This window comes from Morone saxatilis, unplaced genomic scaffold (genome assembly GCF_004916995.1).
Source record: "Morone saxatilis isolate NCDOM2014 unplaced genomic scaffold, NCSU_SB_2.0 Contig20, whole genome shotgun sequence".
In the NCBI taxonomy this organism is placed as follows: domain Eukaryota; kingdom Metazoa; phylum Chordata; class Actinopteri; family Moronidae; genus Morone; species Morone saxatilis.
In genome coordinates, this window is record NW_023339763.1 from 15,823,666 (window position 1) to 15,841,246 (window position 17,581).

Here is a 17,581-nt window from a genome sequence, read left to right on the forward strand (position 1 = left end):
TATAAAATAAAAAAACCTTAAATGTTGACGTTTGCAAATATTCAAATGTATTTCAACTCCAGGCCATGTTACCTGCTGTTGCAGTATCAAGCTTTCTCATCAAATTTTAAACAGACTTAAAATATTGCAGCTACAACATTACTCACATTACGTCATTAATCGGTGAGTCTTCAACTGACTGATAGCCATAAAGAACTGCACATACACTGCTCAGCAGTAAATGTATCTAAGATAACATATACTGTAGGCAAACATAATAAGAATTGTGTAATAAATCCCTAAAAATGGAAGCATAACATCTGTTTGCTTGCAACCTTTATTTATACTCGAGAGATCATTGATCTCATCATTGCTTACTGTCAGTCACTTGTACCAATATTAGCTTTTTTCGTTGTCAATTAGTTTCCACCAGTGTAGGTCCAGCTGTGTACACTATAACTGCCTGCATAGTTTAAAACTGTAAGAGAAAAACATTAACATCAAGCAAGTTGTCAGTGAGAGATCTGTAGTCCTCTCAATGGTCGGCCATTTTACAAGTTGTTTAAAAAAAATCTAGCAGAGGCTGAGGGGCAAGGCTGCGGTAGGAGGTCTCAATAATGTGGCACATGTACACACACAGTGATGGAAGTACAGTGTGAATGCTTGAGCTGCACACATGGAAGTTAACTGCTTTTATTTTACTCACAGTCATTAACTTTTTTTGTTAGAGTGGAGGATGACATTTCGAAACCAAACAGAAATCATATCTGCAGCCACTCTACAAATATTCACTATGTTTCTTGTTCCTTTCCTCTTCCTTGCTGTCTGTCTGGATGTACTGTATGTTTCACTGCATGTTTTTGCTGAACAAGGCAAACACTGACACCATGACCTACTGGTGCAGACTCGCTGCTTCAAGTAGGAAACCCTGCTGAACTGAGACGACATCACATGACTACATTTACATTGTACCACCAAATACTGGAATGTAAAAAAAAAACAAGACATTTTGCACTTTGTATGAAGTCACAAGGCAGATGAGAAATGCTTTAACTGATTCTCTTTAGGATGCATACCTCAAAGACGGTAATACAGTAACAGACATCTAACTCCTACAGCTAAAACATCGCAATATGGATCGCATGGAGCTAGCGAGCAGCAGCAGCCAAGTATTTCTGATCATAGCAATGATGGATCAAGGCGTGAAAAAATGTCAGACATCCTACAGAAATTACCGTACAGAATAGTTATTTGTCTATTGTTAAGCTCTGCTGCAGGATTAGAGTTAGAGTTACAGTAATATATATGCTGGTTTACTTGTATAGAAATTTGCCTAACCTGCATTACATGCTGTTGGAGTCATTCTGAGGAAACCTTTCTTACAGCTGCATCCTTTCACATAGTAAACTGAAACCAGGCCGGGGAGCAAAACTCCCAATAAGATATGAAGTGCGTGACAATGCGAATGAGCTGCAGATTCACAGAAGTCATTGCTCATTAGAAGCATTTGACCACATAGTAAAAATGCCTATTTAATGAATCCCAAAATTCCTTAAGCATGGAGGGATTGTACCAAAAATGGCAGCTGTTTCTTCAACCGTTCAATCTGATATGGTTAAAAATGCCTTCAAATCAAAGCTGAAAATATAATCAGAGCACAAAGCTACCTGTGCGACAGCCACATAATCGCTGCATCACATCCCATCCAAACTAATGAAAGAATGAGGACAAAACATCAAACAGTATCGCTGTTCAAATGCTGCTGAAGCTCCCTAAAAAAGACGAAGCGACTTCAGAGTGGCTGACGAAGAAGGAGACATGTAAAGGGTTACATACTGTAGGTGTGGATAAAGGGAGGGGAGAGCTGGAAATGAAGCTGTTACTGTGATCACAGATCACCAACCAATTATAGAAACAGACATTTGCCTCCAGACACATTTCAACACACTGAACGGTAGTTTTTGGAGAACTGTTAGCACTGAGACTCACACGGAGTACTGTATCAAAAACCTGGACCGAATACGGTCTCACTCATTCCACCTCCAATACCATCTATAAAAACACAATATACACTATAACGGCTTTTTACTGCAATTTCGCATCTCACTACAATCCTGCTTTCATCCATAGTTTAATGACTTGGCACCCATGTGGGTGGCACCCTGCTGCATACAAGTACAAGTATCCTACCATTCTCAACCAGCCATGCATTAAGTTCCCCTATTTAGTATCTTCAATTCACATGTAACAAACAAAGATGAAAAGGTGCAACGGGTATAGTAAAAGAAAGATGATAATTTTCATGAGGTCAAGCACAAGTGTACTGAGCTTTTAGTGCCACGCTCTCACCAGTACTTTGTGCTGCTCTCAAGATAAGGCATGAAGAGCCCATAGACAGCTTGAGAAGTGGAAAAAAGAAGTCATGATGAATTTGTGACCTTCGTTATATGATATATAGTAAATTAAAGTGCTGTGTAGCCCTAGTGATATTATGTGCTTAATGTTTTTCTGCTGCATATAAATGAAAAAAATTCTATTGTGAGTGTGTTTCTGTAAATGTATGACTGAGTGTCTATGCAGTATACACGGGACAGTGTGTCTACAACTACAGAATGAGTGAGGTCCTTGTGCTGTTCGTCTATATTAGCATGTGTAACATTAGTCACTGTGGGTGTAACCCTAGTCACAAATTCCTCATTCATTCATTGTACCTGCCCTAAAAAACGAGAATACCGTAAATGTGACAGCATTTCGCCATATCACCCCACCTTGTCTTGACATCCCTCCATCCCAGTCACATGTCCTTCATACCCACATTCCTCTATCCATCTCCCCCTGTCCCCCACCCAACGCCCCACATGCTGTGCCTGCTTCTGGGTCTAAACCCCTCCATATTCTGAAAGAATTCCAATGTTCTTCCTTTTAGTTCCCCTCTATCTCTATTTTCGCTGTGTGGGTGGATCAAATGAACATTCCCTGTCACCGTGCCTAGCTAAAAAAGTGAAGCCGTCCCTTTTTTGCTGCGCTTTGTGTCTTTCCGCCATGTTTGTCTTTTCCTTTTTTTTTGGTTTAGGTTACAGAGATGTGTGAGTGCCCCTCGCAGCTCCCAAGAACCCAACCCGTGCACATCACAGCAAAACGTCACAAGTTAGGGTCTCAGGGAATGAGAGAGGTACAGATTGCTTTTTGTCTGGCCTTTCCTAGGCGACATACAGTAGATCATCTGCTGCGAGAGCGCTATGGCTGAGGCTGGAGCAGACAATGGCAGCTTCCTCTCTCCCTGGCTTTGTGCTGTGCTGTACCCTGAGTCTCAGTTTTGACACTAAGTCCAGTGTGGTCTCTATAAGTCGGCATCCGCACGAAACCACAGCACATGCATCAGTTCATCCATCCAACACTTTTATACTGTAAGACAATAAGTATCGTGGTATTTTGCGCATGAGTCAAATACCGATACACCCTGTAAATCACAAGCAAATCATACATAAAGGCTGTAATACAAACCACAACATATCATCTTACTGCAAGTGAACACACGCATACTGTACGCACTTGTACTATATTCACCAGTGAATGGCCATACACACCCAGACAGACAGCACTTTATTATCACATGATGTTCATAAGAATGGCTCTGCCTCAGCATATTTTGGCCTCCCTGTCGCTGCCACAGCCTGGCTCAGCCGAACCATGTTATGATAATCTTTGATTTTTCACTTAAATACCAAAATCCTGCACCGTGCACATGCGCAGCAGCACCAGTCAGACAACGAGGACAGCAGCAGAGATCGAAAATATACTGCCAGGTTCTCACTCAGAAAAAAATCACTCCCCATTACAAAAAAATCAAAGCTCCTTACCACTTCCATTCTCCCTATGAGATATCCAATTTTCAGACACGCCAGGCTTGTCAGTCCTCTTAGACCGCACCTGTCAATCGTGCGGCTCTGACTTTATGGAAGGAAAGCTCATTCGTCAGGTAGACGGAATGAGATCTGACTGCCCGAAAGAGATGAAGAGATGAAGAGAAAGGGAGGAATAGGAACGTTGGGAGGGTGATGAGACGAGATGCGAGGAAGGAGAGAGATCAGAGGAGGGAAAGAAAACTCACCCAGCTGACTGTGGTTGCGAGGCTGCCGCAGTCCTCTCTGTGTGTCTGCGCCGGTCAGCCTAGCTGAGGAACAGAGGGGGGGAGGATGTGGCCAGACAAAATGGAAAGAGAGAGATCTGTGAGAAAAAAAGAAAGCTGGAGGGAGAAGTAGAGGAAGAGATTTTAGTGCTGCTACCTCAGGCTTTGTTGAATGGATTACTCGGACTAGTACATGAGGCTGCTGTAGCAGATTGCTGCTGTCTAGCCGTCTGCTGCTCAGACATGCAAGACTATACCATGTGCAGCCAGAGAGAGAGAGAGAGAGAGAGAGAGAGAAGGATACAGAGAGAGAGAGAGAGAAAGAGAGAGAGATGAAAGGGAGGGCAGGTGTGGGGTTAAAGTGTTAAAGTAGGTGAATAAGAAATATAGCTGAGATTCATTTAAAAAGAAAAGTAGTAAGAATGACTGACTACAGTACATTTAAAAACTATGGAGAAAGAAGCCTCTATATAAATTAGCAACAGAGAATAGCACACGCAAGGGGAGAAAAAAGGAGCAGATCAATGGGCCTGTATTGCTACACGCTTACTAGTACAGGAGAGCGAGAACAAATGAGAAACAGAATGAAAAAAGAAGACAGGAATGAAAGAGGGGAAGAGATAAGATAAGGTAAGTTAAGGTAAGATACGTAACTGATTACTTGAATAAAAAGAAAGCCAATGCAAATGACCAGGACACACATGCATACCACATACGATCCAATAAAGTCGACATGTGCCCAGCATCTCAGCATTCCCTACATTTTCCATATAAGCACAGTTTAACATCAGAAAAAACAACAAAAAACAAACGGATGCTCTTGTTATCGTCTGCATTTTGCAGATATGCTTAATAGCTATGGAAATAAGCTCAGACAGAGAGCGCCAAAACAGCCACAGTAGTGAATAATAGGAAAAAATGTGTAACGCCTGTTGCTGTAGTGCCTCTACCCGCTGCTACTCACCCATCTTTCTCCATGTGACACTACTACCCATCTTATTCTTGCCCTGTTTGTTTGTCTACTGGCTCGATCTCTGTCACATTTTCTTTCTGCTCTTGGTCGGCGCTTTAGTCTCACTGTATCACACCTCTCTGTCTGTGCCTCTGTATTTTCTTTCCCTCCTCTGCCTTGCATGCTTCATGGATTGCAGGCTCAGGTCCCCAGGGCAGAGAAACTGTAGAGTCTCGGCTTGCCCCTCTGCCTGTTACATACAGCACCGGAACAGCAGTAGCAGAGCGGTGAAAGAGAAATAAATATCATCCATTAATTTCCCCTCACAGCTGAAATCACAGACTCTAAAGGCCTGCTATGTACAGAGAAGGAGAGATAAGGAATGGTAGAGAGGGAGGGAAAAAGTGGTAAAGAGAACAAGCATACAGTAGCAGAGAGAAAGAAAGAAGGCAAAGATAGGCAATCACATTTTGTCTTACAATGTCTCTTTTTAAGCTCCTTTTCATTTAAGAAAAGAAAAGAAAAAAAATCCCTCTTCAGTCGGCAAGTCCGGTATTCTGTTCCTGTCTCTCTCTCCCTCTGTGTCTGCGAGAGTGACTGGGTATTACAGCGTGCGTTTCATGGAGAAAAGGGTGGGAACAAGACTGAAAGAGAAAAGGAGGGTGCAACGAAGAGAAGACGCACAAGTTCAGGGAGCGGTAAAAGGAAATGTAACTGGAAGCCTGGTGGTGTGGTAGTCTTATATTTTATCAGTATTAGCTGCTGTAAAGCAGCAGAAAAGACTTGTGAAAAAGGACGGGTGACAAGATGGTAAGAAAGCGAGACAAATGGGGAGGTAGGGGAATTACCAGAAAAGGGTTCCTCTGACGGACAACACACAATGGGCTCAGATCAGTGACAGCAGAAAAATGGCCGGTGTGGTCCCACACTACCGCCCTCTTTGCCTCTACTGGTTTAAATGGATTTCTTTGAGAGGGTATTATCTCTCATTTCAAGGGCAATTAAAAAACAAACAAAGTTCTCACTCCATATACCTTTTTCATTAAAAGTAAATGCATCTCTCTGGGTCACAGACATCACATGCTGTGGTGTCTCAACACATCACATGCACCTCAGAGCAGTAAAAGGGGCGTTCATGTAATCTCACTTTTACATAGTGCCTCCACTTCCTCTCCAGCGACGCTGACGTTTCGAGTCGGCCACACACAGAACTAACATTAAAACAGCTAAACGGGACTATTTATAGAAATTTTCAATGAAGGCAAAAACCTACACTTACATTCCACAAGGAGGGCGGGGTGTGTGTGCTGGAGGGGGTCACTAGGGAAAGCTCCTGTATGCCTCCTGCTGTATACTGTAACACACTACCCCATGTCCACAACAAAACATCTCACACAGACAGGGATGCAAATGAAAAACACTTTGCTCATTCCAGGAAAAAAACAGACTAAGAGGGGTTATTATGCACTGAGAAAAAAACCACACACAATAGTGTCATGTTGTATCTACTGTAACTGACTGCTCGTACTGCAGAAGCTGCCCCGTACCAGGGCCCCCCGCTTTATTCTGACCCACGGAGCTCCTTACTTCGAACCGGGTGGCCTTGGACAGAGAGCGAAGAGTTTAAGTGGAAACAGTCTTTCATCATCATACCACCCCATGCTCTACATATCTGCACATAGCAGCACACTGCACTCCGTAACAAGACTGCATCCACTGTCAGGTTTTATTTTTTAGATTAGGAACATAATTTCATGGCAGTAAAAGTACAAGATGTAGCAGGATTAATTAATGTTCACAAAACCTACGACAGAAAAAAGTTACAGCAAATTGCTCATAGAGATTTTTTAAAGCCGCATTTGCGTAACATTGATTTTATTTGTATGTCATTTTGTATTTGTATTCAGTGTCTATTGACAGAAGCCCATAACTGAAATTCCAGCACGTTAAACTGGGAGTTCAGAAAATGTAGTCTCCAACAGAGATCAAAACTGTTCAGCTAAAATATGACTGTGAAGTGCAGCTAGAACTCACATGATTTGTGAAAAAGCACAAGTTATTCAGTTGAATATTCCTCAAATAAAGCAATAAAACTGCGTATTTTACATTGCTGTCAGGGACCTAGATGACTTCAGGGGTCTGTGGTTTTCTTGGTTTGAAGCAGTTAAAGTTGTTTCTAGCTGTTTTGATCACAGCACTGTCTTTACCACATAGTTGCGCAGAGGAAATATAACGTTTTGGTTAAGTGAAACTGAACTTTGTACATAATTGGCTGCCAAGTCCATGTTCTTCCCCCTGCGGCTGTATGGTGTTTCCCTTCAGTGGCATCTCTTTCATTAGAGCGGCCCATAGACCTTGCTGCTGTAGCAGCATGCTGGTGCTGTTCCCCAAACTCTCAAACGTTTTCCTCCTCGTTGTCTTCTGCTCTATGATTGTTTTAATTTTGTCTTCCTGCCATAATAATGTCATGAGAGGCAATTTCTGCCATGTTCATGTTAATTTGTTCAGCACATATTTTTACATCTTCACATGCCCTATAAATAAAATGTCAAACAAAGGAAAGAAAATTGTGAAAATTCAAAATCAATATGTTAGGGCCAGGTACGAAACCACCTGATAAAAAGACAATGTATTTACAACCAACTGATAAACCCAGTGCCCAGTCTAATATTGCACAAAAGTTAGTGTTTGGTAAAATAATCCATCAGTGTCCAGAGTGTGTGGTGTTTCCTCAGGGAAAGCTAGGAGGCTGTACAGTTATCTCCTGTGGTGTCACTCTGAACTATACAACCTACTACCTCAACCTGCGGAACACTGGAGGAAACTGCAGGATGGCTGCTTTGTAGGAGTGAAATCTGTCAGGGTAAATGTAGTTTTATAGCATTCTGTGATATCAAACTAGATCATGACATACACGGCTTTTACGACATCTGGAATTTTTAAAGAAAATTTAAGAAACACTCCGTAGACAAAATAACCAGATGGGAATGTCTGTTTCCTGCTAATTCATCAAATACTTGGCAAAATCACTTTTATGCAAACATTCTGTAAAACCAATATTGCTATGAAGCAGTCCTGCAGCACTGACCCAATGGCCTAATTCAGCCCGAAATATTAAAGGGATTTTTATAATGTCATAGTCCAACCCTCCTACTTTGGGTGGGGTCACTGCGTAAAGACGGGACACGTGGGATAAGTTTGGCAGAGAGTGTCTGACAAAGTCGGCGTTGTTCAGTCGTGTAAACACAGGTTAAGAGAGCTCGGTGTTATAAATGACTTACTGTACAGATGAGGCTGTAATGGAGTCGGACAAGCCCCATCTTTTTAGCTATCTTGTCAAAACCTGCTTTAAAGATAATTACATTAAACTAGTGGTTTTTCTTAGGTCAGGTGCCGTATTTGCCAGGAAGACACATACCTATAGATACGAGCTTGTGCAGCCAGTCACCACAAGTTCGGATCTACGGGTTTGTGGCAGCTGGCATTACCACTTCAAGAGCAAATAAGGAAGACGAAACTCAGAAAACATGGAATCAGCAAGTCAATCCGCTATCTGAACCTGTAAACTGCACTCATACAACATCTATACATCTACATCGTATATCTTCCATTATATGTTAGAAGATTTAGAAGTTCAGTCTATTTTAACTTTTACCTTATAATATTTGCAGAATAAATCCTTTTTTGATAGTGCGGAAAAAAACTGTTCATGGCAGTACACTGTTTCTTTTATGTATTTTTCATTCATATTTGATTAGACCTTTTCAGTGTGGCAATAAAAGATATTTTCTGTTTGTGTATCTATAGAGTACAGCTTTGAAATTAAGCCATGGTACAATGAACAGGCCAGAGCACATGACTGTGAGATGGACGTGGTGTTTGTGTAACCTACTGATCACATTCTTCTGAGGTCAACATTTATTTTTGAAATGTCAAACAGAATAATACTGTTGTGTTCTTTTATATGTGGACATAAAAACATGAAATGCCAGCTAGATGTGAAAATAAAATTCTCCTGTACAGTGCTGAGTTTTTTATGAAATACCACAACATGAATAAAATGTCAGAAGAACATTACGAGAGCATTTGTATTCTTCATTCCAAGTATGACTACAATAGTCAACAGACAACATCCTCTATGTAAATATTAAGTGAGAATAAATAAGATTGTGAAATCATATTAAATCGCACCTGAACAGAACACAAAATATTATAACCCGTTTTCATTTTGAAAAGAAAACCGGTAGTTTATAAATACCTGCATTTGTCTGATAAACTATGCATTTCCATGACCTTACTGTCTGCCATAAACAACATCAAAAAACAAATCATCAGCTATGCATCATATGGTGCGGGTTACAAACTAAACTGAACCAAGCTAACAGAGAGAAAACTATAAGTATTATAAATCGCCAACATACCGGTAGGGCACACGAATCCTCTGGAATCAGATGGAGTCAGGCTTGAGGAGTAGTGTAGGCCAATGTTTCAGTATAAATCAAAAAACCTATAAAAACAGATATACAAATCATCAGACACAGACTGTGAACAGAACTGAAAGTCTAACGTTAACAGATAAGATCCTCATGCACACAAATTCCTAAAAACACACACTTACAAACACGTGGTAGTCCAAGCACACCCTTAAAACACATAAAAGATAAAAAACTACAAGTACTACAACAACAATTCAATAACAGTAACAGTAAAAAAAAAAACAACGGAAAATAACAAGGAAAAGTAAGAAGATAACATCCCCTCGTTCTCTCCCTGTTACGCCCTCCTAACCCGTTGTCCAGTGCCCATTTTCCGGGGTACAAAAACCTCAAATCGCCTTAAAAAAAAGGTACGGCAAGAGAGAAATGGCAAAAGGTTGAATGCGGTAAGATGTGGACGAGGAGGAGTCGAAGCGCAGGGCTGGCTACAGAAAAAGTGGAATTTGTGACCAAGCAAAGGAAAGGGTGGTGTTGTTTTTTTTTTTTTTTTTGGTGCTTCATTCTGCTTGGCTTTTTTGGATCCCAGCAGGATCCTTGGCTGCAGCTCTGTCTCTTCTTAGTGGTGCCAAAATTTGGACATATCCCTTTGTCTTACACTCTGTTGCATAAAATCAAATTGAGAGATGAGAAAAGATATAACTTAAAAGAGACAAGGGGAAAGGACCAGCCAACAAAACTGCAGCGCAAGTTATTAAAGAAAAGGACACAGCATGAGTGAAAGTGCACAGCAAAGAGGAGAGAGGCTTAGCAGCTGAATGCAAGGGAAACAAAAATTCATTAAAAAAAAAGTCAAGATGGAAGAAGGCTCTTTCGCGTCTGAATTTTTTTTCTCTGCAAACATATTATCTCCAAAGTGCGAGCTGCAAAATGTTTCTTCTCTGCTGCTACAACACAGCAGCCGAAGCCTTTCCAAAGCTATGCCACGTAGTGAGAGAGGGAGAGAGAAAGCAGCCACTTTTTCCTCTCTCCAAAATGGCTGAGGGCCGGGGGAAAGCAGCTATGAGCAGAGAGGAAGAGTGGTGCTCCCCGTCCTGCTCAGGGGAGGGCTGGGCGATTCAGCGAGCATCTCTCCCTCGTTTCCCTCTCCTCACTCATGCCCTTTGTCCCATTAGCCGTCTTTCAGACCGGACGAATGGTGTACAGCTGTGTTGTCAGTCCATGAGAAACTCTACTTGGCCCACCATGCAGGGGAAGGCTACGACTGTAAACGAGTAAGGCTGATATGGCTTATTGTGTGTCTCCCACATGCCCACATCCTGATGCTACACACTGTTGTCCGTGTTACTGTGTCTCCCTTCTGATGATTCATGTCCTTTTTTAATGTCTCCTGAATGCCTAACAGGGCACGTGACTCATGTTTAATCACTGTATATTTTCTGTTTATAAAAGGGGAAAAAAAAACAGGATTGTAGGATTACTATTTTATCTTTGTGTGGTTGTGGTTATTATTTTTTAGAATTGCATGCCAACATCCTAATTCCAAATTTTCTACTGACCATTTCTTCACTCTGTGTCTTGTTTTTACAGTACATAATGTCCTCCCCTTGCATAGCAGTATAGTCCTCAATAATGATTTTGACAGTAGTTTATATATAAAACTACTGCGTTTAAATCATTCAAAAATGCTTAACATGAACACTGATTTACTTGGACTAGTGGACTCTTCTTGTCTTTTTTACAGTACTTAACCTCTGCACTACTTTTGGCATCACGACAGTACAGTATGTATGCCCAGAGTGCTGCAGTCAATAGTACTACATTCTCATCAGCGCATTTCTAGTGGAGTATCTCAAGGCTCTATCCACAGCCCGATTCTGTTCATTGTCTCTTTGCATCTGCGTGTCCCTGAAAAGCTCTGCAGATTCAAGAAAAGGCCAAAGACTGCATGTAACTGAAAATGTAAGCTTGTGAAAAAAATGAAATTGAGCTCAGAATATGTGCTATTGCTACGTTGACACATCATTGATTATTAGAACTATGTGGTGCTTCAGCTCTCATGCTACTACATTAATTCAACAACAAAAAGTAACAACTGGCATTATTATACTTCACAAAGGATTTCATTTTCTAAATTTCCTATTAAATAAAGAAATGATGCAACTGAATAAGATTATTTTATGTGAGCCCAGTTTTTCCCATAAGAAATCCCAAGTGTGGGGAAAAACCATTTCCATACACTTGATCTTGTTGTTCTTCCTTTACAGCAATAGGCTTTCTGTTTTAAACAGTGCAGTGCTTGTTTCGTGAAGAATATATAATGTGGGTGTCCACTGCTTTCACACGAAACACTACTCATTTACAAAATATTTCCATCCTACATCTGAGAAAATTAACCCACTGGTGAGGTAAGCTGCACTAACATTGGAGGCACTTTTTTGGCACTTTTGATTTTGAAGTTCTACACTCGCATACTACAGGAGTTTTGGGCCGATTAACCTCCCTACGATTGGAGAAGAAATCTGGTCCGGCCCAGATTATCCTATAATGTGAGGGGTTTACAGGATCCGTTCTTAAACCTCCTGAGCTGCTTGCCGACTCATCAGGAGTGCCCCGATAATTTTCAAACGTGTTTGCTATTCAGGAGTTAAAATCTGGATGATTACGTTGGTAGGGAAGTGAATGAGAGGTGTGGCCAACCAGTGGTAAACAACGTATCCCGTGAGGCTAACATTAGCTAGCATACTACTGTTGACAGATATTAAAACTGACACTCTCACCTCTAGTTCTTGCTGAAGAATAGACAACCTGTGCTGACCGCATTTCCTTAAGCATTTTCTCATCCAGGCTCATTTAGCCTTCTGCTTTTGTTATTCCTAAGCACTAACGTTACTACAGCAAGGTGTTCCGCTACATTAGTCTGTTTATATCTGCTACCCCAGGAGATCACATGCGGAGGTGCATTGCTCCCTATGGCACGATTATCTTAATAATATCATGTACTGTGTGATGCACCATTATTTTCACATCTTGTTGTGAATGCATGTTTGAGATTAGAAAATCTGTGAAGTTATTCTTTTTGTGCGTAATGCATGCAACCCGATTTTTAAATGGGTTAAACTCCTGTAGTCCTCAGCCCAGCTTTAGACTATATTCACGTTAGCCCAATACCAGTAAGCAGCTCCACCTACTAAAGTGCCCTTAAGCAAGACATGTTAACCCCCATCAGGGTGCTGCCCTAACTGGCCCAGACTTGCGACTTCTGGAAGAATAAAAAGTTAATCAGCAATTTATAAGCAGTAACAAATTGCACATTTATATTATTTATCTTATTTAAATACAAGAACCGCTTTAACACACAGACTCACCCATCAGCTTGCTAGTGTTATGAAAAAGGACAAATGTTGAGTTCAGGATATTAAGTGCCCTGAATACTAGTTTTGCCACAGCATGCCAATGGGCTGCTGTCTGCTCCATGGTCACCACTTGAATCTAAATGAACAGATTTGACTTTCAGGATATTGCCAAGAACCCTGTCACAGTGCCGACACAGAAAAGGGCCTCTCCAAAACAGAAGGTTGAAGAAAACAGAGCGGCCGACATGGGCATATCCCCAAACCTCTAACAAGGTAACCCCTTAAAGCCACTCTCAGAGCCTGGGAAAGTGAGGAAGAGAAAGTGGGCTGCTAATAGTGGGAAAAAATCATTAACACATTTTTTAACATAACGTTAGAAAAATCGGTGACAATCGAGCAGAAGAATTCAGGCTTGCGTAATATAGATTAACATTGTATGTGATTGCTTTAGTTAGTTTTTGTGAGTTGTTTAATATCTTCTCACTCTATTTGTCCTCATTACTGTCCATCTTTGGCCTGTACAAGCTGCAGCCACAGTTTCACAGTGACATCTCCCCAACTTTAAAAACTGATTATTCCTCTCCTTTCCCCTCTCTCAAAATGTCTGTGTAAATTCCTGTGAACAGGACATTAACTAATAATGTATGCTCTGATGAAACTTTAGCATGTTTATCTGACATACACAAAATAAAAAGATGAAATTGAGATTAGTCAACTTTGTCCTGGAAATCTGTGTGTGCTACCTTTTAAGACTTTGGGTGTTCATCCGGAGTTTAACATTGAAACTTAGGACTGGCTTATCACCACAAACAAAATACTGGGAAGGCGTATCCTCTTTAAGATCTAACTAATAATTTACTTAGTGATTTACTAGTGTTCAAGTGAAAGATTTATTACTGCAGTGTCACCGGCGCAGTTGCTGGCAGAGAAATGAGATGTTAACTCCTCCCATCAGTGTGGTGAAAATCTCTGCTTCAATTTTGCCCTAAATTTCGCATCTGAGAGCTATCTTTAATAAAGGACGACTTAAGAAATCCCCTCAACGCCTTTTCATCTGAGGAATGTGCAAGTGACATGCTAGGAATAGTCCTTTATTGCTACAGGGTGACCTTTTAAAGCAACGTTAGATGATATACAACATTTCTGTATTTCGTCTTGGTCTTAAAACATTGTTCAACATTATTAATGGGGGTGTCACTTCAGCACATCCAAGAATTTTTTACCTCCGTTGTTTCTCTGTAAGGCCTTCCTTTTTTTTGGTTTTACTGCATGCCCCTATGAGGGTCTGTGCTATCCTTTAAACTGACACTGCAGGAGTTTAATCTCGTCACCAGACTACTGTACAGTATAAATCCCATAAAATAACTTAAAATTCCTTCCTTCTGTGTAATCAATCAAAGTGTATTTACTACACAGATCTTGTCAGCTTTTTTTACAAATTCTTTGGTAATTCTCTGTGTTAAGGATGCGATTCACAGTTGAGTCAAAGTTGTGTCTGTGTTGCAGGAAGTTTCTACAAAAATCAATGAATGTCATTCAGGCTAGTCATTACAAACAAGTAACTTCTGGGCAGCTGGTGCTTTACCGAGTATCCAAGTACAAGCCAAATATGTTCCTCTTTCATACATTGTTCTTGTCTATTGGCATTTTAAAGAAAATCACAATCCTTTTCTGAGTACAAGCAACATTTAGCATCCCAGGGGCCAGGAACTTCAAATGGCTGATTTTAACTGTTTGGATACAGTAGTCAAAACATGGATAACCACCCACAGTCCTGCCTGTCTGCTGTACTATCTGAAGAACTTGTACAAGTAACCTAAATCTACTCTGAAAGTACTGAGATTTCCTAAACACAGAGGCTGGATGTCGGTCCCCTCAATAATCCCCTCAATAATGGGCCTACAATATCACCGCACTCTGATTAATCACAACTCTAAATTACATACATTCACGATCATGAAAGTATTGAGATGAAAGTATTAGTGTGTATGTAAAGCCATCGGATTGCATTAAAATGTGTCTACTATGCTGCTCATTACAACCAAAAGCAGACATAAGGATATTAGAATTATCCATCTGTCTGCCAGAGACTTTGCCAGAGAAACAAAAAGAGAAGAAGCATGTAGATCATAAAGTAAGTGATTTTATCATGGTCGGCATACAGTATGTCTCACAGGGACTTAAAGTCATGTAAGTAAGTTTAAATTAGTTGTAAACGTAACCAAAGGCCTTGCATACTTGATAAAGCAAACCTGATTAACCAGTGTGCACTCACAAAAACACTAACTTGGTTTTGTTCATTCTCTCCTTTGTTTTGTTACCTATGTGTTGTATTCAGAGAAATGAATCGATGGCGTGTATTTCAGGTTGTCTGTGACGGCCTTTTTTTGTAGATTTTATACCCATGTTCAGCTCAGTGCAACAGAATGAACGTGTGAAGTGAGTGCAATCAGACAAGAGGGCAGGATAAAGCACCAGTGGAAGACGCAAGACAACAGTAGTATTTATTACTGTACATTTTCATTCACGCTCACACATCTTTGCTTCTTGATGTTTCAGTCCATTTTTATCTTTTCCCCCCTTTCATCTCACCCATCTCTTGCAGTTGCTTGTCCCTCACTATTCCCTCCTCTCGCATCCCCCATCAAATATTCTGCTCACGCACAACTGCGGCACCCTTTCTCCAGTCCTCCCCATTAATCCACACCACAGACATCTTGGCCCACTGTCTCGTCTCTCTCTCAACGTGCACTCAAAACTCTCAAAGTCTGGGCCATTTCGGTGGAGAGTGGCCTGAGCATTTTTCACAGGCCATGAGGCCCACTGCTGAAACATGTTTTTTACTGTAAAGACAGACTGGTAGTATATCACGCTCTCCCTCCCACTAAATACCACTGATTAGGAAACATAAGACGCCATCGTAGTCAAAGAAAAGGTCAAATCAGGATAAGCAGCACTCCAAACCTTATTCACACAACACACGCAGAGTATGTAACCTGTATGTTCAGCCACGCTGACACCACTCAGGAAAAACATCACACAACAAACCGATGGCTTGCTTCAGCCGGGTTTGGCCAGCCTGTGATATGTGGCTGACTTTGCCCTGTTTGAGCCAGGTTTGGCCAGTTTCTAAAGACAGTGAAGATGCTGGCTTTGAGTCAGAAAACAACTAAATCTTTGGAGATAAAACTTTATCCTGAGCATGCTCGGATTACTTGATAAGTTTTTCATAAGTACAGATTATCTTTTGGGAAAAAAAGTAAAAGAAAAAATGGCTGGTTTCATTTTCATCAAAAGAGAGATTTTCATTTATATTTTGGATTTCATTGCTGATTATAGGTTTACAAGTTGCAAACTCCACATCTATTAATCTCACTTAAACCACATAAATAAACACTTACTTTAGTTTCCCTATGACACACTTTATTTTATGTAAATTAATTAAATTACAAACTTTTCATAACTTGAAATGTTACATTTTCTCTCTCAATGTGATTATAATCATATAATAAAGTATTGCTACTTATTACTATTTATGGTTGGACTGAACTGCAGTGTTTGACAACATACCAGTATTGTATTCATCAGACAGAGACAAAGTACAAAGTAAAACTATCCATTATGGGTGACACACTGCATCTTAAGATGCTTTGCAGATGGAGTTGAAAAAGGAGCGAGCACAATGAAATAGCAGGGGTAAGGCTGTAGGAAGGAGAAAAAGATCTAATTACTGTATTAATTACTTAATTTCTATTCATCTGCAGGATCCACTGGCTTGTACTAATCACTTTAAGAATGCAGCCAAATTCTCAATATTAACACATCTTCCATGACAGGAGGAAGAGTGTGGCTCTAGGAGGGGACGAAGAAATGAGATTTACGGGCAAATTAAAGCGGCTAATGCCATCAGACTTGCAAAAGAAGCAGCTCAACGTGGACGTCAAGAAAGAAAACTCAGGGAGGTCACTTTTTTTTCTTTCTTTGTGAAGAGCACTTGTTCTTTACTTAAATGCTGGCAGTGCAAGGTAGCAAAATGCAGACGGATAGAAACAGTGTTTCCAGATATTCCAGAGTATAAAAAATCCTGGGTGTATTGTGAGTTTACTCCCTCCATCTCCCTTCTCTGAAATAAGGGCTCAAGTTAAATTTTCCAACAGTGCTTAGAAATAGCCCACAGTGCCTCATCAGCCACCCTCCTCTCCTGCCATTTCTTTCTTTCTATCACCCTCCACTCCTGCCATTTCAGACCCTTATTTCCCCTCCCTCCTCTCTCTCTCTCATTCATTCAGTTTAATTTTGAACTCTGCACTGGTAGACAGGCAAAGAGGGTAGCTCCATGGTTACCTGGCACCAGGCCATCTCATTACACTGCCAATTGATTCTGGCCTGCCGCCACGTCCGCTGCCTACCTCCCCCACACCCCACACCATCCACCATCTCTGCACCCCTGACTGTCTGCAGCAAAGGAGATTTCAGAACACACAGGAAGGAAAGAGGCAAACAGCTTCACTTACATACATCAAACTCAGCTCGCATCCATGCACCGCTGCACACATTAAGAGCACAAACAAATAAATCCGATACTCACTCACATGAATGTACATGGAAAGCTTTGTTCAAGAGTAAACACGTGTACTGTATTTAATCACACTTTCAGTATAACACTAGCCCCCATACAGTGTATAAGTCCATGTAGCTGCAACAGCAGAATTGTATTAAACAGTAAAGACAA

The 17,581-nt window shown here is 40.9% G+C and overlaps 1 protein-coding gene across 1 annotated transcript in view; it reads right to left on the reverse strand.

Annotated features, from left to right (window-relative positions):
- snx19a (sorting nexin 19a) overlaps nt 1-17,581 on the reverse strand; it is a 92,873-nt gene that overhangs the window by 42,471 nt on the left and 32,821 nt on the right. The window contains exon 3 of the mRNA XM_035666108.1: nt 9,482-9,567. The gene's annotated coding sequence lies outside the window, so the exon portion shown is untranslated. The remainder of the gene's footprint in view (nt 1-9,481; nt 9,568-17,581) is intronic.